A 25,902-nucleotide genomic window follows, 5' to 3' on the forward strand; every position below is an offset into this window, starting at 1 on the left:
GACCTTAGAGGGGACACAGGAGGGTCAAAGTGTCCTTCTTGCACTGGCTGTTTCCCAAGTAGCTTTAATTCTAAGTAATCAGTGTGCCCAAATGGCATATTTTAGGGTGACGTATTCTGCTTGCCTTCAGTAGTATGTTCCAGTCTTTCTTGCTCTCTCACCTCGCTTCTGTTGTTACATCTCTTCCTGTGACTCCTGACACTCTTGCCTCTTTCATCTTATAAGGGTGCTTGTGATTGCATTGGGCCCATCTGGAAAATCCAAGCGAATCTTCCCCGTCACAACACCCTCAACTTGATCACCTCTGCAAAGTTCCTTTGCATGGAAGATAACATATCCCCAGGTTCCAGAGATTAGAAGGTGGCCATCTCTGGGGGCCATTATTCTGCCTACCCTGGGACATGTGTCTGCAGTACTGCAGCAGTTAGGGGAATAAGCCTTTCATTCCTCAATGGAGAACTGGGTGGAATACCCACTACCACCTATAACATTATTTCTAAGAGAAAATGAATTCTGAGTTGTGGTACAAAACAAATTCACATCTGTGATACACAACCATGGATAAACTGTGAACTCTTTATAGAGTAACCTCAGCAGTTACAATAATAAAGATCACTGACAGCCTTCCTGCACCCAAATCTGCTTATACTCTTCTCTCACAGTCCCAGGTATATAGCCCTTGTTTTCAGAGTACATCAGACAAATTTTGTGATAGAACTGCCCACTAGGGTCATTTTGCATTTTGGAGTTTTTCAAGACCTTTTAAACTGTATATAAATACAAACCTGTTATACACCATTTGCAATGAGTTTACTCTTTGTGCAGGAGGCTGCACTCTGCTGGTAGTCTTACATTTAACCATGTCCTGCCCACTGCCCCATAGACTTCAGCAACATCTGTCCAGTACTGTAGTCACTAAGTAGGGCATGATGTAAGTATTAAAATAGAAACATGGTGTATGAGAAGGTTAATAATGTTTGAAGACTTGCGGGAAGAGGTTGACTGTGAGGACGATTAGAAAAATGAAACCAGATGAAAAGAAAGCTGACCAAGGGATAGAATTATGAACCAAAGTCTATTTTGTGTCGTGTTTGAAAAGACTTTGGGCAAACCCCCCCCCCCCATAAACATTGTCCTGTGCAGAGGAAACCAAGTTATCTAAGGCAGATATTTGATTTCAAATAAGTAGAATGAGAATACTTTTCCCTAGTCTCACAAAATTGAACTTTTTCTTACAAAATACAGGCATGAAAGATCTTTGAAATTCCACACATTTTATAATGTCAGGTATTAAAAGGAAGCAGTGTAAGACTGATTAATATCAGCCTCCCTTCACCCCACACGGACAACCCTGTCTCATAAGACAGTGAGTTCCTGCAGGGCGGGGACAATGTCTGATTAATCTTTGAGTCCCCAGCCCTCACACGTAATTTGGCATATTGTCATAATGTTTGTTGCTCACCAAGTAAAGTGGTTGCAGAGCTAGCCTCTTCCTGCATATTGATTCATTTTGAGGAAATTATGTTTAAAAAAACTGACAAGAGAAGGAGTTTATAAGAAAAGAGAAATAAAGAGTATGGTATATTGAGATTTTCAAAGGATATTATCTAGAGATTTTCTTTATTCCCAAAATGTTCGTTTCGCTACAGTTATACTAAAATTTCCATCAAAAAACATATGCACTATCAATAGAGAACAACAAAAGTATATTGAGATTCCGATGCTGATATTAAGTTATGAGAATCATCCTTTAACTAAATTGCATATTGTTACTTGTTGTATGCCCACTGTTGTATACATAATCTCAAGGAATCACTTGCACATAATCAAACTGGCAAGTGCTACATCAAAGAATGCTCATAGGCTACTGTGTTTTATTTAGGAGATTAGGAAGAAGAGTTTTGTTGTTGTTTTTGTTTGTTTGTTTGCTTGTATTCCAATACTAGAGCATTCTCTATCCTGCATCTGTTGAGATTACAAATTTACTGAGGGCAGAATATGGTTTATGCCTCTTTTTTCTATCCCCAGTTTGCGTAGTTCAATTTCGTGGGCTTCATGGGCACTCAGTAAGTAGTAAAGGACTTGGATTTAATGGAAAAATACACCAATATGACCACTGTAAAAGTCAGTGTGGGTAGGCATAAAATGATTAGAAACACATTTTCATATGCAGTGAACTGTATTGATCTATTTCCCCAACTCTTCACTAGTTTCACGCTCGGTTGAGTAGATTGTAAAACACAAATTCACAGGCGGTACTTTTCAGTATACAGTGTCAGTAGATCCCACAAAAGAAAACACGGAACTGATTCCAGGCCAATCTAACAGAGGACATTTATAAGTCAGCCCCAGAAAATTGCACTCGAAAGCAATATTGTGGCATCCACAGCAATATGACAGTGGTAATAGAGAAAACGGTAGTGAAGCTTCAAAATACCCAGTTCTTCAACGATGACAGAATTTAAGGTTACCACTAACAGAGTAATGAAGCTAAGGAAGCAGCTAAGAGATACGTAAAAGGAATCAAAATTGAATAAAGAACCATTAATATTATAGCTTATGTTTCCGAGATAAGCAAAATGAAAAGTAAAACCATGGGATAGTGCTCGGAAAGTGGTTTGACCTCCTCCTATGGTTTGACCGTCTTGGATAGGTCTGGACAAGTCTAAATAAGAGGGGTGACATTTATGTTGAGGCTAATTATCATATCAGTAAATTCAGCTGTTAAGAATTTATTGTAGAATTATCATATCAATAAATTCAACTGTAAGAATAACTGTAAGAGAGGAATGGAAGTAACAACTTGAGACTTGTGTTGTAATGTTGATAAAAACTGTTAGAAGGGACTTCCCCAGTGGCCCAGTGGTTAAGACTCCACACTCCCGTTGCAGGGGGCCTGGGTTCAGTCCCTGGTCAGGAAACTAAATCCCACATACAGGCTGCAACGGAGTCCGCATGCCACAAGGGAGATCCCCTGTACCACAACTAAGACCCGGCATAAATGAATAAATAAACAAATGAATAATTTTTTTTTAAAAAGGTGTAAGAGAAATACTCAGTTTCATCTTTCTACTTGAGATTTTTCGTGGCTGATGTGGGTCATGAAAAGGCTGTTTTGAGTTTAAGAGAATGCTTCATGCTGTGATGTGGAAGTAGGGAGGATATGTAACTTGCTTATTAACGCAGCCACTGTGCCAGGATATGGGAGTTTCAAGGCACAGAAGGGAGAATAGTCAAAACATGGCTCTAAATATGTAGGGAAAATATGCACGATGCTTCATGGCAAAATGTTATAAGAAACAGCTGATAGAACTATACAAATTACAAAGATCCAAAGTTTAAAATTTATGGAAATGCAGAGAAATGAATGCCTCAAAAATGTGATTGGTATTTGAAAAAGTTTAATAAAGATAAAAAGATATTTATGACATTGATATTAAGACAATTTAGGTGATTACTTATACCAAGTAGAAAGATGGATGCCAAAGAAACGTATGGGCATAAACTCGAAAAGCTCATGGAATTTAATTTTTCTAAAGAAACAGAATTTAAAATGGAAATGTGTGTATCTGGCAAAGCGGGAGGATAAAAATTGACCGAGTGTAAATGTAAATGTTTCAAAAGTTATTTTTGCCTTAGTTTGTCAATCCAGAATAATTTTTCTCAAATAAACAACCTCTATGAGGATGAATATTTGCAAACAATTTTGAGTTACTTGGAAAATAATGATGTTACAAAAGAAAACGTGATGATGATGATGATGTTTTTTAAACCTATTTTCTTATCCTAAGAATATTATGAGAAATTAGCCTGTAACAACAGAATACAAATCTTGGGCATTAAAGAGCATTTTGAAACAGAAGAGATGAGACATGAGAAGATTGTAAATTTGGCAAGATATATTTTTCTTATGCATAGTTTGGAAATTCTGTCGTTTTACCCAGCATAAACATTGAGTCTATTACTACTAAAAAGGAAAGCATCCCTGAGCTAATCCTATCTTTCCTTTTCAGGTATGAGGAATACAGTAAATTTCTCCCTGGGAGCAGGGGTCAGCAATTTGATGGAGACTGTAATTCAGTGAATGTGCCGTTTTGTAGACTGTGAAATGCAATAATAATTTCAGTGTTTTATTACAGATATCACTTTGTCTCCTCCATCTCTTCCATTTTATTACATATTATATGCATCAACATGCTGAAAGGTAATGTGTTTTCTTTCACTGAAGTGGAAGATGTAGAACAGATTTGGTAATATAAGTGTGGGCCACTTTTTCCAATTTCATAAGCTTTGTGCTCACAGATTGTATGCTGTACTTTTTATTTCAGTAACATTTAACAAAATCATGGCCACGGAGGAAATTAAACTTACACAGAGTGTCCATACTGAGTCTCTGAGTGCTGATGTTTCAGGTATGGTACAAAGTGACTACCCTGAGTTGCAAATTAAAGAGACAGAAGCCATCTTTTCCCTATTGTTTTTAGTGGATTTAACCACAAATAACCCGTGCAGTAATCTCAGCTGTCTGGGACACAGTGAAGCACCCATATGTAAGGGAAGCAAAGCAAAGGTAGCTGGAAAGAGATGCCATTCATCCTCTCAACTCCCAGGGGAGCTTCCTAGGCTTTCACTCAGCACCTGGTGATTTCCTCTTTATGTATGATTCTATCACACTGGGTGGTCTAATTTCCTATCTCACAGGCACAAGAAGCAATAAATTAGAAAGGAGAAGGATGTATGATAATCAGACTCACCAGCCTAATAAGAAGTGACAGTTAAACATGTGAAAGAAGGAGGCACAAAAATGTTTTAAGGCAGAAGGGCTGTTGATAGGGACAGATCATCCTGTCTACTTGAGTTTCTCCTCACGATATCACTTTATTGCCTCTAAGCTTAGTAGTAATAGACCTGAGACATCAAGAACAGTTTATATTCTATTCAATGTATAATCTATCACAGAAAAAGTTCTGTTCAAAATGCTTTAGTTTTTAAAAATTTTGATACTGATGGAGATAATTTAGTTAACCTCTTCCTTCAATAATATTGTATAAATAAGCATTATAATAAAGTACATGGAATGAACCCTAAAATCATCTATTATTATTGCTAGTAATCAGAACATTTTGATTTTCAACTCCCATTTCAATTTCTTTCTTTTTTTTTTTTAATTCCTTCAAATGAGTTACATGGAAACTACCAACAATTGGATTTACCCTACTTTCCTTGGCAGAGATAAAAAGGATATGTGTATACTAGTTCATTCTTGCTGGTTAATTTCCTGGGTGTTCTATGTTTTTATTTTGTTTTATTTTATCCAGAGCAGTTTCTCTCCCTTTAAAAAAATAGTAGTAGGTTAAAAATAGCTTACTTGGATGTTATACACTTTTCTCTTTGAGAAAGTAGAAATCTAAATTAGGGTAGGCGAGAGACATTGCGCATGACGCCTGCGCTAAACTTCCCTTCCTCCCTCTTTACCCCCAGCACACACCCTCAGGCCAATAGGACTTTACAGTGTATTTGTGAAAGCCTGTCGCAAGAGTAACCTTCTGTGACTCATACTGTGAAGCTTTTACTACATCTCTAGGGAGGTTACAAATCTGTTAGACCGCCCTATTTCCTTATTGTGTAGGGCAAATATTTTTTAGGAGATGTATTTTATTTTTCTCGATCAGATGACTCCCTTGACAACATTATTTCTCATCTTGCCTCATTAGAAATCACAATTTTACTTTGCTGTGTGATCCATCTACATAGTTCTACAATTATTTGTTGTTATCTGGGGTATAAAATCGTTAGTTTCTCAAGTTTCTCTTATCTTAACCCCAAATAAACCAGATTCCATTTTTGGATTAGAAAAAAAAATGTATATATACTGCCATATATATAATGGTAGTACATCTACCATCTATTTTAAGCTATCATTTCTTTGAGATATAAGAAATTGTGCAGCCCACTGACCATGAACCTCAAGAAGAAGATGGGAGAATGCAATTTCTCCTGAGGGAATTTGTGTTGTCATAGGTCTTTGACTGTAGCCTTTAACTGGGAAAGAAACAAAGCTATAATGATCTCATTCCTACACTCCTGTAATACAGCAAGATGTTTCTATCTGTTCCTTGGATGGGGAGGGGTAGTGTTTAATACAGGAATAGGAAGGAAAAATAAAAAGAAAGTATCTGTTGAACTGCTTCGTACCTGTGACAAAGCAGATACGTGAAACCTACATAAACATGCTCTTATTCTGTACTTACAGTTTTTTTTATTACCTACTGTGTGCCAGGCACTGTACTGTATGGTACTTCCCAAGGATCATTTTTCTCTTAGAGCCATGGCTATGTTGTCCACAGGATAGAAAAAGAAAATGTGTCCCTTTCCCATGCTGACTTTAAAAATAAAAAAGAAAGAAAGAAAATTGGTGTCCTTAAAGTTGAAGGGGAAAATAAATGGCATAGACAAAATATTGTGCTTTAAAATGAGACCGGAGTGTTACCTTAGGGTACTGACTTTCATGCTGCTGATTGATGATTCAAATCTAGTAAAACCTGAGCAGCCATAGATCACTTAGGTTCAGCCAAAATTTTGCTACGTTTTTCATTCATCAAGTGGTGTCCCTTGTATTTTATCAGCTCCCAGGTTTTTGTGTTTCGTCGGGCTCCTTCTCAGCTCTTCCAGAGCAGAGTAGCATTTTAGGGAGGTCAGCCCCCACAGCATGAGGCATAACAGGCAAGACAAATCCTAAAGGAAGTTATCTCCAGTTCCACGCGCTCCTCCTAAGTTACGCTGGCTTGGATAGATGATGTGAAAAATCAGCCACTGGAATGAGATTTAGCCCAGAAAAATACTGTCAGGGTGGCAGACAAAGTAGAAGAAATGCTGAAATTCTGTGGCAAATATCGTTTAAACCTTTTTCATGGTTTTGGTGGTATGTTGATATGGGAATGAGGGACAGGCTTGGTTAGAGGGAACCTAACTTTTCTTTATGCCCTTATGTTGAAGTCCAACCAATATTGGCATGATTTATGCCACACTCCCTAAGAACTTCTGAAGTTTCCTTCCAGAAAGAAGTATTCTCTTCCCTGAACTTCCAAGAACAGATTTCACATCACTCAAAGTTAATTGAAATTTCTGACTTTCAGACTCCCAGGTTAGAGGTAGTGGCTCTTTCCATAGACCAGACCATCATCACACAGAAATATTCTTTTGTTTCCATTCTTGATTTGAGAATAAAAATGGATTTTATTTTTATTATTTCCTTTCAAAGAGTAGAGACTTTAAAACATGCAGGAGTCTATTTTTATCAGATTCATTAGAGTGCAGCAGTTTCACTTGTATCTTGATGATTACTCTGGCTTCTTGATTAGCATCCTAGATGCAATGTTTGTTCCAAGTTCTCCTTTCTTTCTGGCTTAGCATTCATATGGACGTTCTAAAAGAATAGCCAGCCCCCAGGGTGCTCTCATCCATTACATTATGCTAGTGATAAATGGAATTAATTTATTTTCTGCTGCTTTTTAATTAACCTAGAACTTATTTTTTTTTCCTATGAAACAGTTCTACACAATGAAATTTTCATTAATCATGAGCTGGGACTCTAGAGACTGAGCCAGACTAGAAAGAGAAAGAATGGCCGTTTCTCTCCCAATATTTTTTTAGGGGGGGTGGGGGGGCAGTTAAGTAGAAAAGAATAGCTTTATTGCTCTGCCAGGCGGAGGGGGCCACCGCGGGCTGATGCCCTCAAAACTGTGTGCCCCTCTTTCCCAATATTAACAGTTAATTCTAATAAGCGTCATGGGAACATGGGTCCCTCTATGCAGGATCTGTAAGTTGCCTTAGGATAAAAGTCACCCAGAAGTGTTTTACTCTGCTGACACTCATTTCATTGATTCTCTAAGAAGCCACTGTGCCTGCTCATCAGATATCATTGCCAAGAACAAGGGGTTGCAAAGAGGCTTGTCATGCTATTGCTTTTATGTATCCTACCGTCTTCCAAAATTTTCAGCTTAAAAGTAATGGGAACTTAGAATACTCTAGGTTTTTTTTTTTTTAATTTTATTTTTTAGAGCAGTTTTAGGTTCACAGCAAAATCAATCAGTGTAGTATTTTAACGTTAAAATTCTACTTATACAAAACTAACTTCGTTGAGATACACATATCATAAAAATTACCTTTCTAAGTTGTACAGTTCTGTGTTTTTCAGTATATTCGTGAAGTTGTGCGACCATCACCACCCTAAGTTCAGAATTAAAATTTCCTTTTAAATGATGAAATTAAAATATTTAGAGAATTTAAAGAAAAGGAGAAAAAATATCCTTGAAACTCCCCATTCTGACTAAATTCTGTTCATTTTTGGTGCATTTTATTTCAGAATTTTTTAGCATCGAGATGTTTTTATGAAGAATGATGAGAGTGTTCTATGTCATTATTCAAACATTTTCTTTTGAGAGTAGATGGCTTTGTCTCTTTAAGCTGCTCCCAGCGTGATGAAGTGTGCTGTGATTCTTACTGCTGTGTGTACACATGAAATTGTTCAAGTGAAGAAATAGCTTCATGGCTGTGTATGCTGTGGTGTGATGCTATTTCTCTCGGTATTTGAGCTCCAGTGCACTGTTAAAGCTTTAGACTTTTGGTCACTAGTTGTGAATAGATGTCTTTTATTCCTTTGTGCTATCGTTTGGAAACATTAAAAGCTTAACTTATTTAATAAAGCTGGAGTGTCCTTAGATGATGATGTCCCCTTACACTAAGGGCAGATTCAATACTGGGCGTCGTGCAGGAGTGACTTCAACGAGCATCGGACAGTAAGTACTTAAGAGTGAACAATAGGAGAAAGCCAGTCAGTAGAAATGTAGACAGTGGATCTGAACATACTTACAGAAGTTACACAAATGGCCAAAAAATATGTGAAAAGATGCTCTGGGAATGTGAATGAAAACCTTTTTTTTCTGAAATCAGATTAAGAACAATTGAAAAAAATGGGTTATGTTAAACACAATAAAAGGACATGGGAAATGAGGTACTTATACCATGAGAGTGTAATCGTTCAGTCTGTTAAGAGGCTAATTTGATAGCATTTATTTAGAATGACTCTCATCTTTAATTGAAGAATACTACTCTTAAGAATTTTGCGGAAGTAATATCATTATATATAAAAATACATGTACAGAGATGTCCACTGAAGCCACGTTTGCAATGAGAAGAAATTAGAAACAATCTGTTGCTCAGCAATAGGAAAATTGGTTAAATAAATTATGGTTCAGGCAGCCAATGAGAAGGACAAGGTACATATGTATGTATTGCCCAGTGCAGATGTACATGTGAAAAAGTGGAAATATTATAACCTCCCTTTTGTTTTTTTAAAAAAAGCACATTTGTAAGTAAGTCTGTTTATGTGTAGGAAAACTGTGGTTGGGGATATTTTACTTTTTGTTTTCTATAATTTTTCTTTTTAAAAAATATTTATTTATTTATTTATTTATTTATTTATTTATTTATTTATTTATTTATTGGCTGTGTTGGGTCTTTGTTGCTGCACACAGGCTTTCTCTAGTTGTGGCGAGCAGGGGCTACTCCTCTTTGCGCTGCACTGGCTCTTCATTGCCGTTGCTTCTGTTGTTGCAGAGCACGGGCTCTAGGCACGTGGGCTTCAGTAATTACGGCACACAGCCTCAATAATTGTGGCTCACGGGCTCTAGAGCGCAGGCTCAGTAGTTGTGGCGCACAGGCTTAGTTGCTCCGCAGCATGTAGGATCTTCCTGGAGCAGGGATCGAACTGTGTCCCCTGCATTGGCAAGTGGATTCTTAACCACTGCGCCACCTAAGAAGTCCTGATTTTTCAATTGATTGAATTATGAGTGATTTTTACTTTCTTTTCCCCCGTGTTTTTCAAACCCAAAATTTGGAAAATTATGTGACATTCTTAAGGCTCTCACAGATGAAAGAATGCAACAATTTGAGCCAGGCTGTTAAAGTATTGCCAGCTGAAACTCCTTAAGGAACCAGCTTTAATGAATAGCTAACATTGATTTCTAATTAGTGTATCAGCAGTTTATATGGAAAACGATGTTTCTAAAGTAGATGGAAGTAGTTTCTATGCAGGCTAAATCTTTTGAAATAATTTTTATTTTTTCTAATCGTAAAAGTAAAATATCATTATAAGACAATTTGAAAAAAATAAGAGTATAAAGAAGATAATAAAAATTACCTATAATTCTATCACATAGAGATAATAGATTAAGTCTTAAAACCTCAACTATGCCATCAATTTGAAATTTCACAAAGATTTTATTTTCACAGTGAGAGTGTGTATCACCCTAATCACCTTGTCTAATTGCTGAATTGCGGGGGGGGGGGGGGGGTCCTGTACAATCTTAATGAAGTTTCCTGAATGTTTCCTATAGAAAATTAGTTTTGATAATATTGCACGTGGTAATCAGAATTAAAAGAGAAAGAAATGCTGAAAAGTTAAGAAAAAAAAAAGGAGCTCGGAAGACAGACAAGCGTGATGGGCAAGTCGTACATTTTCACGTTATTAAAGAAGGGAGTAGAAGTGTCTGTGATCAAACCAGCCAGTAAAGAAATTTCCCTTTGTTTCTCCCCTCCTGCTGTTAGTGCTGGCAGCCAACAGCAATCATGGAGGAGCTGGCGAGATTAGAAAGAATTGTCAGTGACCTGAGTACTTGTGTTATTTGGTACCTGGAAAGTAATTCTCTGAGGGACTCGAATCCTACACTCATACTTGTAGGAGGAGAGATTGGATTACGGAGTTAACCATCCTAAGCTTCTCACCCCTGGCAGTATGCCTTAAGTCTCCCCTTTGCCATGACAGGCCCCTATTCCTCGCTCATGATCAGTCCATACTCACAGGTGGGTGTGGGTCAGTAGCTTCTTGAGGTCCCTTTCCTCCCTTCACCCCCAGTCCAGACTTGCATATTGAGCTGTGCTCGCAGAGGCTATAGCATTGAGTCATTTCTAACTCATGAGCCCTTTCCTGTGCCATCCTCACCCTCATGATGGCACATAATTTGCGGGGTCCAGAGCAAAACAAAAATGTGGGCCCCGTGTTCAAAAATGAAGAATTTTGAGACAGTGCAGGCGAAGCATTAACATAGGTGAGGGCCATGTGGAACTGCCGTCTGCCTGCCCACGAAGCTGGCTCTGCTCACCTTAGCCTCACCTCCTGTCCAGAGGTCTCCTATTACTGAGAGAGGGCATGTAGAGAGTACCCTTAGTTCTCCTCTTTTCCTTTTTTGAGTTCATCTGGTACTTAACATCCGTATGGGGCTACTGGGCTTCTGATCCTTGGGACAAAACTGCTCTTTGAAAAAACAGGTATTGTAGGGGAGGAAAAACATTCCGTTTCCTGCTGCCCTGCTTGGTTCTCCACCTGGGGCCCTATAGATTGTACTGACAAGGACAGATTGACAAGGGGAAAACAAACATTTATTAACATGTGTAAAACACACATGGGAGTACCTAGAGATGAATAGTTCAAGGGATGGGTTAGAATTGTGGCTTATACAGCATCTTAGCAAAGGAACAATTCATTTTTAGAGACGTGACAAGACAAAGGAAAAGGATTTTGAGTTTCTAGGGGCAGCGAATTGTTAGAAAGCAAATATATGGGAAACTGATGGATAAGGAATAAGAGCTAGTTAGTAAGGTTTGTTATGTAGACCCTTCTGGTGCCATCTCTGGGCTGACACAGGTCTAAAGTTGTCTCTGGAGGTTAACTTTTGTCCTTTCTGGTAGAGAGTTAGAGGGGGGACACCTCTGTAAATGTATGTCCTGCTTTTAGGCAAATAGGGGGACAGTAGAGAGCTTTTCTTGTATCTGCTTCTTCTCAGTTGCTTTCAGCTCAAAGTAATCCTTATGGTAAAGTGGCATATTCCGGGGTGGCATCTTCTGCTCTCCGGCAGTGTCCTTTCTGGGCGGATGCAGCCCCATCTGACACCTTGTGCATATTCAAAAAAGACTGCCCTTCCTGCAGACACAGCCCACTGCTGGGGCACCTAGCTCAGCCCTCGGTGAGTGGCAGGCAAGCTGGATTTCACTCACCTCTAGCGTGCTTGGCTGGGCATCCTCGTGCCGGGAGCAGCCTGCATCACCGTACAGAGTCACCTTGCCCAGGGAACAACCTGGCTGATCCCTTGTCAGAATGGCGAGGTCAATAGGCTAGAATGTCCTTTCTCCTTAATTGTTCCCACACGAACATCCACATCCCTTGATTTGAGTATTTAGGCTTCTTGGATTTGTACTCTTTGGCTCTAACTCTTTACCCTTCTTATTGGTTGGTTTTGCTCACTTATTTTCAGAATTCCTTTTCTTATGATTAAAAATCATCTGTTTTTGGGATCCATCTACTTAGCTTTGCTGTGTAAGTTTTTTGTTTTTTGGTTTTTTAAAATATTTATTTATCTATTTATTTTGGCTGCGCCAGGTCTCAGTTGTGGCACACAGGATCTTTAATTGTGGCATGCAGACTTCTTAGTGGCGGCATGAAAACTCTTAGTTGCAGCATGCATGTGCGATCTAGTTCCCTGACCAGAGATTGAACCTGGGATCCCTGAATTGGGAGCACGGAGTCTCACCCACTGGACCACCAGGGAAGTCCCTGCATGAGTTTCTCTAGCAGCAGGCAAACAGATCCATTGGACTCTTCTTCCATCATTCTGGTCTAAGTGGGTGGGGTTTTCAGTCTCACTCCTAAGATGATATATGTTTAAACAAAGAAAAGAAGTGAATGAAATACAAAAAGAGAAACATGAATTATTATAATCTTTATAGTATTTTGTCATTCCTGGCTAGCTTTGCCCGAGAGTAAGCCAGGGAAAGGTGAGGACTGAGGTAAGAGAAGAGAAGAACACGTGAAGTCAGGTTCTTGAGAGGGCTTTTTCAAACTGGGTTCTGACATATTAAAAATTAAAAGGACATCAGATTCCCTTCCTTTCCCACACTCACCAAAAATAAATAATACATTTACCCAGAAAGAGCTATGGGAGATGGAATCTGTTCCCATTGGCCTTTTAAAACCCTGCGTATGTTCCTGCCATGAAATCACAGGAGAGCAGCAGAAGGGCCATGCTGCGTTGCTCCCAGACCATCCAGCCTGGTATTCAGATTGCAGTCGTGCCCAGGAATGGGTTGAGGTGGGACGGGGGAAAATCATCCAAGACAGACAGCCCCCATGAACTTCGCGAAACTCTTTTATAACCTGGTTAAAGGTATGTGTGTGTGCAGGTGTTGGGGGGGGGGATCATGCATTTATGTGTGTGTTGAGGAGAGGGCTGGAAACAGAAAAAGTCCAGTACTTATTACAGAAAAAAAAACTTTCTTTTATTTACTTGCTTGGATCCTGAGATTTGTTTCTGATTTGTTTGCCATTTCTGATGGCAGAACTTTAGGCTCTGTGGTTTTGAAATAGATTTTGGTACTCCCATGGCTTAGTATTGTAACTATGAATGTAGAGTTATTCTATATGAACACATTTATCAACAAAGATATATAATATGTATGCGTGTGTTCTTGCTCACCTTTCTTATAGATAAATCTGGAATTTATAGGAGTATGAGATTCCTGCCGTTAAAAGTATTTAAGGGAGACTAGAAGAATATTTTCTTTGATTTTTATTTGAAAGCAGAACTTCCTTTTACTCTTCCATATTGCTTTGTTTCTGATAAAAGAATTGTATCTCTAGGTTAGTGTGAATTTTTATGTGCTTCTTTTACTAGTTGGAATATAAGCTTGACTATGAAGAGCAGGACCCCAAATAACAGGAATACAATGGAAATGTATTTCTCTTTCTTGTAACTACTCAGGGGTAGATGGTTCAGGACTGTATGGTGGCCCTACTCCATAAGGACATCTGGGACCTAAGTTCCTTCTCCCTTGTTATTCAGCCATCCCTAGTGTGTGCTCCTCATCAGTGTGGTCCAGGATTGCTTGCTGTCATGTCTGTGTTCTCGGGACCAGGATGGAGGAAAGGAAGAAAAACAGCATATGCCTTCCTTTTAAGCACACATCCTGGAAGTTGCCTATATCCCATTAGCCAGACCTTAGCCATAAATTTCATAGTGGACAGCCAGGCACCTCGCTGAAAATCGTGGAGGTTACCATCATTGAAGAAAGGGAGAATGGACACTGGGAGACGGACAGCTGTCAGTCTCTGTCATACTCATCTCTGAGATCATTCTGCTCCTCACATTGTGAACCCAGAGCAGTAAATGTTATGTGACATAATTAGCTTATTAGGAAGTTAGGTGCAGGACTTCCCTGGTGGTCCAGTGGTAAAGAATCTGCCTTGCAATGCAGGGGACGCCGGTTCGATCCCTGGTCAGGGAACTAAGATCCCACGTGCCACGGGGCAGCTAAGCCTGTGCACCACAACTAGAGAGAAAATCTGCATGCCACAACTAGAGAGAAGCCCGCGTGCCGCAACAAAAGATCCTGCATGCCACAGCAAAGATCCTGCGTGCAGCAGCTAAGACCCGATGCAGTCAAAAAATAATAAGTAAATAAAATATCTTTAAGAAAGAAGTTAGGTGCAAAATCTAACATGAATTGCAAATGGCTTCCGCATCACCAGTCAGTTTTGATCATAGGCCAGTGGCTGCCTGTGACACGTTAAATAAGGGTTGTAGTTCTGTATTTGCACAGAGCAGGAAAATAATATACACGATCAATAAGTGATACCTGCCCTGGGCTCAGGATAGGAGAATAACGTCATGCATTTATCATCATCTTAATTCAGAGAACAACTCTTATAAAGTTGTCGATTTTGTCGGTAGCCCTGTTTCTTTTTTCCCCAATGATTCATTCCATTGCCACCAAGCAAGCATTGAAATTGCAGGATGGGGTTAGGGCTTTATACATAATAGAAATACCACTGACTAATGGAAAGGCAGGTTCGAATGAATGACCAAGGGAAATAAATTTTTAGAACACATGAGAAAGCCTGGAGGCACTAAGAAAGCCACCATTATGTGATCATATTCAGAAAAGGAAGAGTGAGAAACAGATCGGTAAGAATCAGTTAATTTTCTCCTTCCTCTGAACTTGTTTATATGACTGAGTTTGTAGTTTCAAATTATGTGTGTGTACTGCCTTGTTTTGCTTTATCTATGTGTCTTGTCTCTTCAACTAGCTATGAGGTCTTGAGAAACAAGTCTACACACAACGTCTTACACAGAGAGAAAGAGCACGTAGATATTTGTTGACTGCTGGATTGAAACCACGCATGGTGTTCTGGTTTGCAATTTTTGTGTGTATTCAGGGAGTTTGCTCATTGCATAAGCATTACTCCCTCTGTCTTCCGGACGCTGAGGTTGAAGGTGACTAAGTGAATTATACCATTCTTCCGGTGGTTCTGAATGCATTATTGATCAGTAGCAGAACTGACTAGCATAAATGGCAGTTGAGGGTTTTTTTTCTCTCTTGTACCTTGTGTCGTTTTGGCAGGAGAAGTGAAGGACAATTTTCAAGCCTCTCCAAGCTGCATGATAAATAATTGCGGGATAAATTAATATCCTCAGCTAGATGAGAGCAAAACAAGGGGTCAGATCCGGCTGCCCTGATTTTGCTTTCCTTGTGCAGCCCACTGGCAGGAATCGCCTTCCTTTTGGTTCAGGTCCCAGCTCCTCCCTTGCTTGTCTGTAACTGTGGGTGAGTCATGGCACCCTTGCTGCCCTCCTTTTTCCAATTGTAAAAGAGAGATGAGTTGCCACCAGATGTCTTAAGGTGCCTCCAACTTCTGGAATGGAAGACCCTCTGGAAGCAGGAAGCATTGCTGTCGTGGTAAATGGGCTCTTTGCATGATAACTAACTCATCTCCCTTCTCCCCTTAACCAGATTTCCTGCTGAGGTAAGGAATGTGGAGTGGGTTTTTTGTTTTTCTCTTCAGCTTTCAGTTCCTTTTGTGTATGTCTGGCCTTGGTGAATAAATGCTTTAATTATACCCCTTTTTGACGGCTCTGTAATTTAATTGTAATTCACTCTGAGCATCTTTTTAAGACAATGATGAGTATTGAAGATGCAGCTGTTCCAATCTCATCTGCTAAACTGACAGGAATCGTTGGAATCATTGTCCCAGCAATTGTGGGAACTTTCAGTCTATTCAAGGCCAAATATAGGAATATACTGTGTGTGTGTGTCGGGGGTGGGGGGGGCATTGTCTGTGTGTGTGACCACTTTCTGTGGCCTTTTTTGGCAAAAGTAGCAGTGTGATATTTACAGAGAAGCATCACTTAAAATTGGCCTTTGTATAGATATGTAAATTACATATTCTAAAGTGGAAAAACTCTTGGATTTATTTTCTGCAGTAAGCTAAGCTGTATACCTCTGTAACATTCAGGGGTATTGCCTCTGGCAACCTGAAGTTTATTCCTACCAAGATTGGCAAGTGTTCATTGGAAACCCATTGGTCATCAAATGTTGTATTATTTCTTAGGGCTGCCGTAACAAAGTACCACAGACTGGGTGGCTTAAATAACAGAAACTGATTGTTCTGTCCTCTGTGTCCTGGAGGCTAGAGGTCCAAAATCCAGGTGTTGGCAGGATTGATGCCTTCTGAGAGCTGTGAGAGAGGATCTGTTTATTCCTGTCTCGCAGCCTCTGGTAACTTCAGGTGTTCCTTGGCTTGTACATGCTGTTCTCTCTGTGTCTTCACATCGTCTTCCCTCTATGTGTCTCTGTCCAAATCTCCCCTTTTATAAGGACATCACTCATGTGGATTAGGACTCACCCTAAAGACCTCATTTTACCTTGATTACTTCTGTAAAGACCCTGTCTTCAAATAAGATCATATTCTGAGGCACTGGGGCTTAGGACTCTTAACCAATCTTTTCTGGAGGGGACACTATTCAACTCATAACAGATGTCTACTTGAATATGCAGATATTTTCTTCTTATAATAGCTACAAATAATTTGTGCCTTAAAAGGCTTTTGGTTGATTGCAGGAAGATTCTCACAAGATTTATTTTATGATATTGTTGCTTTTATTTATTTCGGGCTATAACATGGAGCATTTAAATCTACCATCTTTTTGATATTTGGCCATGTAGTTCCAGTAGAGCCTGGGCTGCCTTTTGACCTTCACTGCCCTGAGTACAACTTACTGAATACAAGATGTTGTGAAAGAATCCATAATAGCAGGTCAGCTCAGAACCTTCTAACTGGTAGGTGAATTGAAGATGAGTTCTTCTAATTGAAGCTAAATAACGTAAGTCTTCCTCCAAACCCAGTTCTTCTCTTCCCCACCAGTTCTACTCCCTATTATAAGAGGAGTTTAAATATAATTCAGGAAGATGTTTCTGGTATCAGGAAATTCCCTCATTTGAAGATTCTGGTGGGCTCAATTACAGTTTTTTTAGGAAACAGAAATTTGAATATAATATCTAAGAGTAAGGAAATAAAATGGAAGGAATGAAGACAGCTTGATGTGATAGAAATAACAGTGAACTGGGTATTAGGAAAACAGACTCTGGTCAAGGTTCTGCAATTAACTAAGGTGACCTTGGACAAGTAAATTCACCTCTCTGTACAGTGTGGGCATTAGATCATTAGGTGACCTTCCAACTTAAGGTGCTGTGATTCCAAGGTCACTGCTGCCCAAGAAGAGACAGGTAGTAATGATTTAGATCAGTGCCCAAATGTGCTTGGCAAAGTCTTAAAAGGTGTTGGGTCAGAGATTCAACATAATCTGTGAAAACATAAATGTTTATCAGGTGCCCTGAGGCTTACACTGCAAGGAGGTAAAATGAGGAAATAAATTGGGGAAATTCAGTTGTAGGAAATATGATAAAGGAGACGAGAAGATTTATTTGAGTGAAAGGAAGAAAAAGAGGAGTAAAAGCTCTCAGAAACCCACCCGAGGCTACAGTAGGCAGGCACTGGTCTGGAGAGCCGCCTCTGCTCCAGCACCTTGATCACCAGCCACACCTGTATCTTTATTACCGTTCAGGTTATTTATGAAGCCAAATATTTACTTTCCCCATAATCTTAAATGTCCTAAACATGCAAGAAAAAAGTAATCAGATTGCAGTCTTCCTTTGCTTTCTAGAAGGTTAGCACAGGAGTCTAATTAGGAGCACTTGTGATTTTTAGTCTCTGCTCTTGTGACCATCTTTTGGCGTTTCATAAACAAGCTCTTTGAACTTTACTCCTCTCCCTAAGAAATGAGATGGTAGGGTTTTAGTTGGTTTGTGCCTAAGGGAAACTTGCCATTATTTGAAGGAGTTGGATAGCCTGCTGGATCCTGTTGGAGGAAGGGCGCAAGCCTCACTGCATTTCTTGGTGTGTTGTGTGAAGAATGCAGGATGTTGATTTCAGGACCATCTGCAATGAGGACAAGCCAATAAATTCATTTTAATGGCCTAGTAATTTTTTTGCGAGCCTGGCTTTTGATTTTTTTTTTTTTTTTTTGAATTTTGTTCTTTGAGCTTAGGACCCCAGGGGAAGGAGTTGGGTTGGCTGTAAGGCATGATTATTCATTTATTAAATATTGACTAGAAGAAATAATCGTTACGGCACGCTGTGACACATACTGTATTAGAGGTTTGAAAAAGGACTCTGGGAGTCTGGTAGAAGGGAGGAAATTAGTGGAAGGGGAACACCGTCTCTGAAAGTCCTGCTTGGAGGAGGTGAGGGCAGGCTTCCTAGATGTAGCATTTTAGCTGGGTCTTGAAGGATGGGTAGAAAGTCAATACTCACTAGATGGAGAAGTGAAAGGAAGTTCCAGGCAGATGGATAACCATGGCAAAGAAGAAAGTGCTTGATGTTTTCAGAATCCAGCCAGTAATCCAGTGTGCTCGAGTTTGAGGGATGTAGTAAGGAGAGACAGGGCAAACCCCGGGAAAGAAAGCAGATTCAGGCTAGATTATGAAAGATGTCGATGATGTGCCCCGCTCGGGAGCTGACCTTGAGGCCCTGGGGTAGGAGAGACACTGAAAGTTTTTAAACATGATCAGATCTGCATCTTAGGAAGATCATTCTGACTGCCACATGGAGCATGGGTTGGAAGGCCCAAAACCACAGTCAGGAAGATGAATTTGGAAACTATTGCAATAGGCCATTGAGAAAAACAAGACACGTTCCTTTGGTTCAGGTGCTTATTTTCTCTTGCCTGATGTTAACCTTTTCAGGAGCTTCTCCTCAGGAGCTTTTTATCATAGTCATTACATAGTTAAGAGCTGCTGATCTTTTTTTTTAAGTTCATTGGGTTTTCAAATTTTTCTTATGTAATTTTTAAATAGGTAATGAATTTACATATGTCAAAAATACCAACGATTAAAAGGGTATACAATGAACTCTTCTTCCCACCCCATTTCTCATGTCAGTTTCCCCCTCCCTAAGGTTTCATTGTTTTTAGTTCTTTGTGAATCTCACCAGAGATTTTTTAATGTATATATAAAAAGATACTAATCTATATTCTTTTACCCCTTATAATAAACACGTATGTCAGGCGCACAATTCTTGCTGTTTTCACTGGAGTTTTGCACCATGAGTGTCCTGTAGAGTCTCCTACAGTCTGGGTTTTGCTGATTGCATCCCTGCAGTGGAGATTATATGTTCCTCTGTCCTCTGTGTTTTTTGTAAGTTGGTAGCTGGATCAAAGCACTATCAGATTTAGATTAGATTTTTTCCCAAGACTCTTTCATAGGTGGTGTGTTCTTCCGACTAGGGGCAGACAATACCAAGTTGTCTCTTTTTTGGTGGCTTCTAGTACTTAAAAGTTTATGGTTTCAAATGTAAAATAGATCGCTAGTGGGAAGCTGCTATATAACACAGGGAGATCAACTCGATGATGGGTGATGATTTAGAGGGCTGGGATAGGGAGGGTGGGAGGGAGCCACGGGAGGGAGGGGATATGGGTATATAAGAGTATATAAATACAGCTGATTCACTTTGTTGTATAGCAGAAACTGGCACAACAGTGTAAAGCAATTATATTCTAATAAAGAGTTAAAAAAAGTTTATGGTTTCATTTTTAACATTTTAATCTTTGCCCCACTTGGAGTTTTTCTTGGTGTAAGGTGTGAGTATGGTTCCAAATTTATCTTTTTTTCAGTTGGCTATCCAGTAATTCCAACAAAATTTATGAAATGGTCTATCTTTCCCCACTGATTTAAGATGCCACTTCTATCATATATTAAATTCCCAAATGTATTTGGGTCTATTTTCTGGGTTTCTGTTCTGTTCCATTGATCTATCTGTGTATTCATGCAATAGTTTCATACTATCTTAATTATTGAGGGTATATAAAACATCTTAAGATCTGATAAAACTAGTTTCCCCTTATTACTCTTCTTTTTCAGAGCTTTGCTCATTATTCTTTTCATTGGAATTGCCTTTGACTCCTAGGTTAATTTAAGGAGAATGATGTCTTCATGATGTCAGGTATTCCTGCCTACGAGCATGGTATGCCTTTCCATTTGGTCACTTGTCTGTCCTTTACAAGTGTCCTGAGGTTTTCTTCGTACAGTCCCTTCAAATTCTTAACTTTATTCCCAGATATTTTCTTGTTTTGGCTGTTGTTATAATTGAGGTCTTTTCATCCATTATATCTTCTCTTTGTTGCTTATGAAAGCCATTGAACCATACTCCATCAGTCTTAGAAATCAAATCCTCTTCTGTTTTAGTAGTTGTTTAGTTGACTTTCTTGGGTTTTTCATCATATCATCTGTATATAGTGTGGTTTAACTTACTCTATGCCAGTCTTATTCATCTCATTCCTTTCGATTGTGTTGGCTAACTCTTTCACTTACTTAATCCTGGTTCAAACCTGTTTTCTCCTCAACTGTTAGTAGTATTTTACTACATATTTCCTTTGGCTTAAATCCAACTTTTCCAGCATGCAGCAGGTGACACAACTGCCTCCTTTGCCCTGGAGCTGGGTGCCAAGTATGATCAACTGGTATCAGATCTAGGGAGAGCTGGCTGTTAGAGGATACGAGCACTAGGCCGTGCCCCTCTGTCTCAACAGTAGGCTCTTCGTACACTTCCCCTTTTAAGGGAATAGCTATTTAGCTCTTTATGTGTGATTATGTCTCAGCACTGTAATTTTTGAGTAGACGTCTTGATTGAATCTTATCCTTCTAGGTATTACTCTTTCATTTTTATTGGAGTATAGTTGATTTACAATGTTGTGTTAGTTTCAGGTGTACATATGTATTACTCTTTTTGATCCTCTTTTCTTTTGCCTCTATTTCCCTCTGTCTCCCTGGAAGCTTTTCTTCTTACCACTCTTGTTTTTATTTTCCTGTCTTTCATTTTTCCCTTTCCCTGGTTCCCCCTTATTCTTTATATTATATTTGATTTTGAGTCTTGGGGTGGTTAAATTCTTCTTACAAAGAAAAACTCTTATAGCTGGACTAACCATGCTTTATTAGGTAGAAATATTTAGGACTTTCTTTTAGCTTATCGTTGTGAAACTGAGGCAGGAATGATAGGTTAGAGCAGCAGGAGCCTGATGTTGGAGTTTCCCTAATGTCTCTTGGACCTTTGGAAAGTAATTCAAGGTCAGAACATTAGTTGTAAAACAATTCTTTGAGAGATTCCAGTGCAATACAGAGAAATCTCCATTTTAAGATAGAATTTTCTGGGAAGCCACATCTGAAACCTCTTGCTGTGAAGGCAAAATCCTGACCATGAAAAGCAAGTGTTCTGACTGTTCATGAACTTTCTCCTTATCCATTTAGACATTGTTCCCTGTCATCAGAAAATATAATAAATGTGTATGTGTGGGGGGGCCCTGAAAGAGAATATTAGACTTTATCAGATAGCATTGAAAGAGCAAAATAGCAAAAGGTGAAGCTATAAGAAATGCAGCCCTCTTATGCACATATAATCTTTTTTTTTTTTTTATTATTATTTTATTTTTTTGGGGGTACACCAGGTTCAATCAACTGTTTTTATACACATATCCCCATATTCCCTCCCTTCCTTGACGCCCCCCCCCTCGAGTCCCCCCCACCCTCCCTGCCCCAGTCCTCTAAGGCATCTTCCATCCTCGAGTTGGACTCCCTTTGTTATACAACAACTTCCCACTGACTGTTTTACAGTTGGTAGTATATATATGTCTGTGCTACTCTCTCGCTTCTTCTCAGTTTCCCCTTCACCCCCCGCCCCCTCCCATACCTCGAGTTCTCCAGTCCATTCTCTGCATCTGCTTCCTTGTTCTTGTCACTGAGTTCATCATTACCATTTTTAGATTCCGTATATGTGAGTTAGCATACAATATTTGTCCTTCTCTTTCTGACTTACTTCACTCTGTATGACAGATTGTAGTTCTATCCACCTCATTACATATAGCTCCATCTCATCCCTTTTTATAGCTGAGTAATATTCCATTGTATATATATGCCACATCTTCTGTATCCATTCATTTGTTGATGGGCATTTAGGTTGCTTCCATGTCCTGGCTATTGTAAAGAGTGCTGCAATAAACATTATGGTACAAGTTTCTTTTGGGATTATGGTTTTCTTTGGGTATATGCCCAGGAGTGGGATGACTGGATCATATGGTAGTTCTATTTGTAGTTTTTTAAGGAACCTCCAAATTGTTTTCCATAGTGGCTGTACCAACTTACAGTCCCACCAACAGTGCAGGAGAGTTCCCTTTTCTCCACACCCTCTCCAACATTTGTTGTTTCCAGACTTTGTGATGATGGCCATTCTGATTGGTGTGAGGTGATACCTCATTGTGGCTTTGACTTGCATTTCTCTGATGATGAGTGATGTTGAGCATCTTTTCATGTGTTTGTTGGCCATCTGTATGTCTTCTTTGGAGAAATGTCTATTTAGGTCTTCTGCCCATTTGTGGATTGGGTTATTTGCTTTTTTGGTATGAAGCTGCCTGAGCTGCTTGTATATTTTGGAGGTTAATCCTTTGTCCATTGTTTCATAGGCAATTATTTTTTCCCATTCTGAGGGTTGCCTTTTAGTCTTGTTTATGGTTTCTTTTGCTGTGCAAAAGCTTTTAAGTTTCATGAGGTCCCATTCATTTATTCTTGATTTTATTTCCATGATTCTAGGAGGTGGGTCAAAAAGGATGTTGCTTTGATGTATGTCAAAGAGTGTTCTGCCTATGTTTTCCTCTAGGAGTTTGATAGTGTCTGGCCTTACATGTAGGTCTTTAATCCATTTGGAGTTTATTTTTGTGTATGGTGTTAGGAAGTGTTCTAATTTCATTCTTTTCCATGTTGCTGTCCAATTTTCCCGGCACCACTTATTGAAGAGGCTGTCTTTTTTCCATTGTATACTCGTGCCTCCTTTGTCAAAGATAAGGTGCCCATATGTGTTTGGGCTTACTTCTGAGTTCTCTATTCTATTCCATTGATCTTCCTTTCTATTTTTGTGCCAGTACCATACTGTCTTGATCACTATGGCCTTGTAGTATAGTTTGAAGTCAGGAAGCCTGATTCCACCTACTCCATTTTTCCTTCTCAAGATTGCTTTGGCTATTCGGGGTCTTTTGCGTTTCCATACAAATCGTAAGATTTCTTGCTCTAGTTCTGTGAAAAATGCCATTGGTAATCTGATCGGGATTGCATTGAATCTGTAAATTGCTTTGGGTAGTACAGTCATTTTCACGATGTTGATTCTTCCAATCCAGGAACATGGTATGTCCCTCCATCTGTTTGTGTCGTCTTTGATTTCTTTCATCGATGTCTTAAAGTTTTCTGCATACAGATCTTTTGCCTCCTTAGGCAGGTTTATTCCTAGGTATTTTATTCTTTTTGTTGCAATGGTGAATGGGAGAGTTTCCTTAATTTCTCTTTCTGCTCTTCCGTTGTTAGTGTATAGGAATGCAAGAGATTTCTGTGCATTAATTTTGTATCCTGCTACTTTACTAAACTCATCAATGAGTGCTAGCAGTTTTCTGGTAGCATCTTTAGGGTTTTCTATGTATACTATCATGTCATCTGCAAAGAGTGACCATTTTACTTCTTCTTTTCCAATTTGGATTCCTTTAATTTCTTTTTCTTCTCTGATTGCTGTGGCTAACACTTCCAAAACTATGTTGAATAACAGTGGTGAGAGTGGACACCCTTGTCTTGTTCCTGTTCTTAGAGGGAATTCTTCCAGTTTTTCTCCATTGAGAACAATGTTGGCTTTTGGTTTGTCATATATGGCTTTTATGATGTGGAGGTAATTTCCTTCTATGCCCATTTTCTGGAGAGCTTTTATCATAAATGGATGTTGAACTTTGTCAAAAGCTTTTTCTGCATCTATTGAAATGATCATATGGTTTTTATCCTTCAATTTGTTGATATGATGTATCACGTTGATTGATTTGCGTATATTGAAGAATCCTTGCATCCCAGGGATAAACCCCACTTGATCGTGGTGTATGATTTTTTTAATGTGCTGTTGCAGTCTGTTAGCTAGTATTTTGTTGAGGATTTTTGCATCTCTATTCATCAGTGATATTGGTCTGTAGTTTTCTTTTTTTGTGACATCTTTGCCTGCTTTTGGTATCAGGGTGATGGTAGCCTCGTAGAATGAGTTTGGGAGTGCTCCGCCTTCTGCAATATTTTGGAAGAGTTTGAGAAGGATAGGTGTTAACTCTTCTCGAAATGTTTGATAGAATTCGCCTGTGAATCCATCTGGTCCTGGGCTTTTGTGTGTTGGGAGATTTTTAATCACTGCCTCAATTTCTGTACTTGTGATTGGTCTGTTCATGGTTTCTATTTCTTCCTGGTTCAGTCTTGGAAGATTGTATTTTTCTAAGAATGTATCCATTTCTTCCAGGTTATCCAATTGATTGGCATATAGTTGCTTGTAGTAGTCTCTCATGATGTTTTGTATTTCTGAGGTGTCCGTTGTGACTTCTCCTTTTTCATTTCTAATTCTGTTGATTTGCATCTTCTCCCTTTTTTTCTTGATGAGTCTGGCTAATGGTTTATCAATTTTGTTAATCTTCTCAAAGAACCAGCTTTTAGTTTTATTTATTTTTCTTATGGTTTCTTTCCTTTCTTTTTCATTTATTTCTGCTCTGATCTTTATGATTTCTTTCCTTCTGCTCGCTTTGGGGTTTCTTTGTTCTTCTTTCTCTAGTTGTTTGAGGTGTAAGGTTAGGTTGTTTATTCGATCATTTTCTTGTTTCTTAAGGTAGGACTGTATTGCTATAAACTTCCCTCTTAGAACTGCTTTTGCTGCGTCCCATAGGTTTTGGGTTGTTGTGTTTTCGTTGTCATTTGTTTCTAGATATTTTTTGATTTCCTCTTTGATTTCTTTACTGATTCCTTGGTTGTTTAAGAGTGAATTGTTTAGCCTCCATGTGTTTGTATTTTTTGCAGTTTTTTTCCTGTAATTGATATCTAGTCTCATGGCGTTGTGGTCTGAGAAGATGCTTGATATGATTTCAATTTTCTTGAATTTGCTGAGGTTTGATTTGTGACCCAAGATGTGATCTATCCTGGAAAATGTTCCGTGTGCACTTGAGAAGAAAGTGTAGTCTGTCGTTTTTGGATGGAATGTCCTATAAATATCCATTAAGTCGAGATGGTCTAATGTGTCATTTAAAGCTTGTGTGTCTTTATTTATTTTCTGTTTGGATGATCTGTCCATTGATGTAAGTGGGGTGTTCAAGTCTCCCACTATAATTGTGTTCCTGTCGATGTCCCCTTTTATAGCTGTTAGCATTTGCCTTATGTATTGAGGTGCTCCTATATTGGGGGCATAGACATTTACCATTGTGATATGTTCTTCTTGGATGGATCCCTTGATCATTATGTAGTGCCCTTCCTTGTCTCTTTTAATAGTCTTTACTTTCAAGTCTAATTTGTCTGATATGAGTATTGCTACTCCAGCTTTCTTTTGACTTCCATTTGCATGGAATATCTTTTTCCATCCCTTCACTTTCAGTCTATATGTATCCCTTGGTCTGAAGTGGGTTTCTTGTAGGC

This window comes from Hippopotamus amphibius, chromosome 3 (assembly GCF_030028045.1).
Source record: "Hippopotamus amphibius kiboko isolate mHipAmp2 chromosome 3, mHipAmp2.hap2, whole genome shotgun sequence".
NCBI lineage: Eukaryota > Metazoa > Chordata > Mammalia > Artiodactyla > Hippopotamidae > Hippopotamus > Hippopotamus amphibius.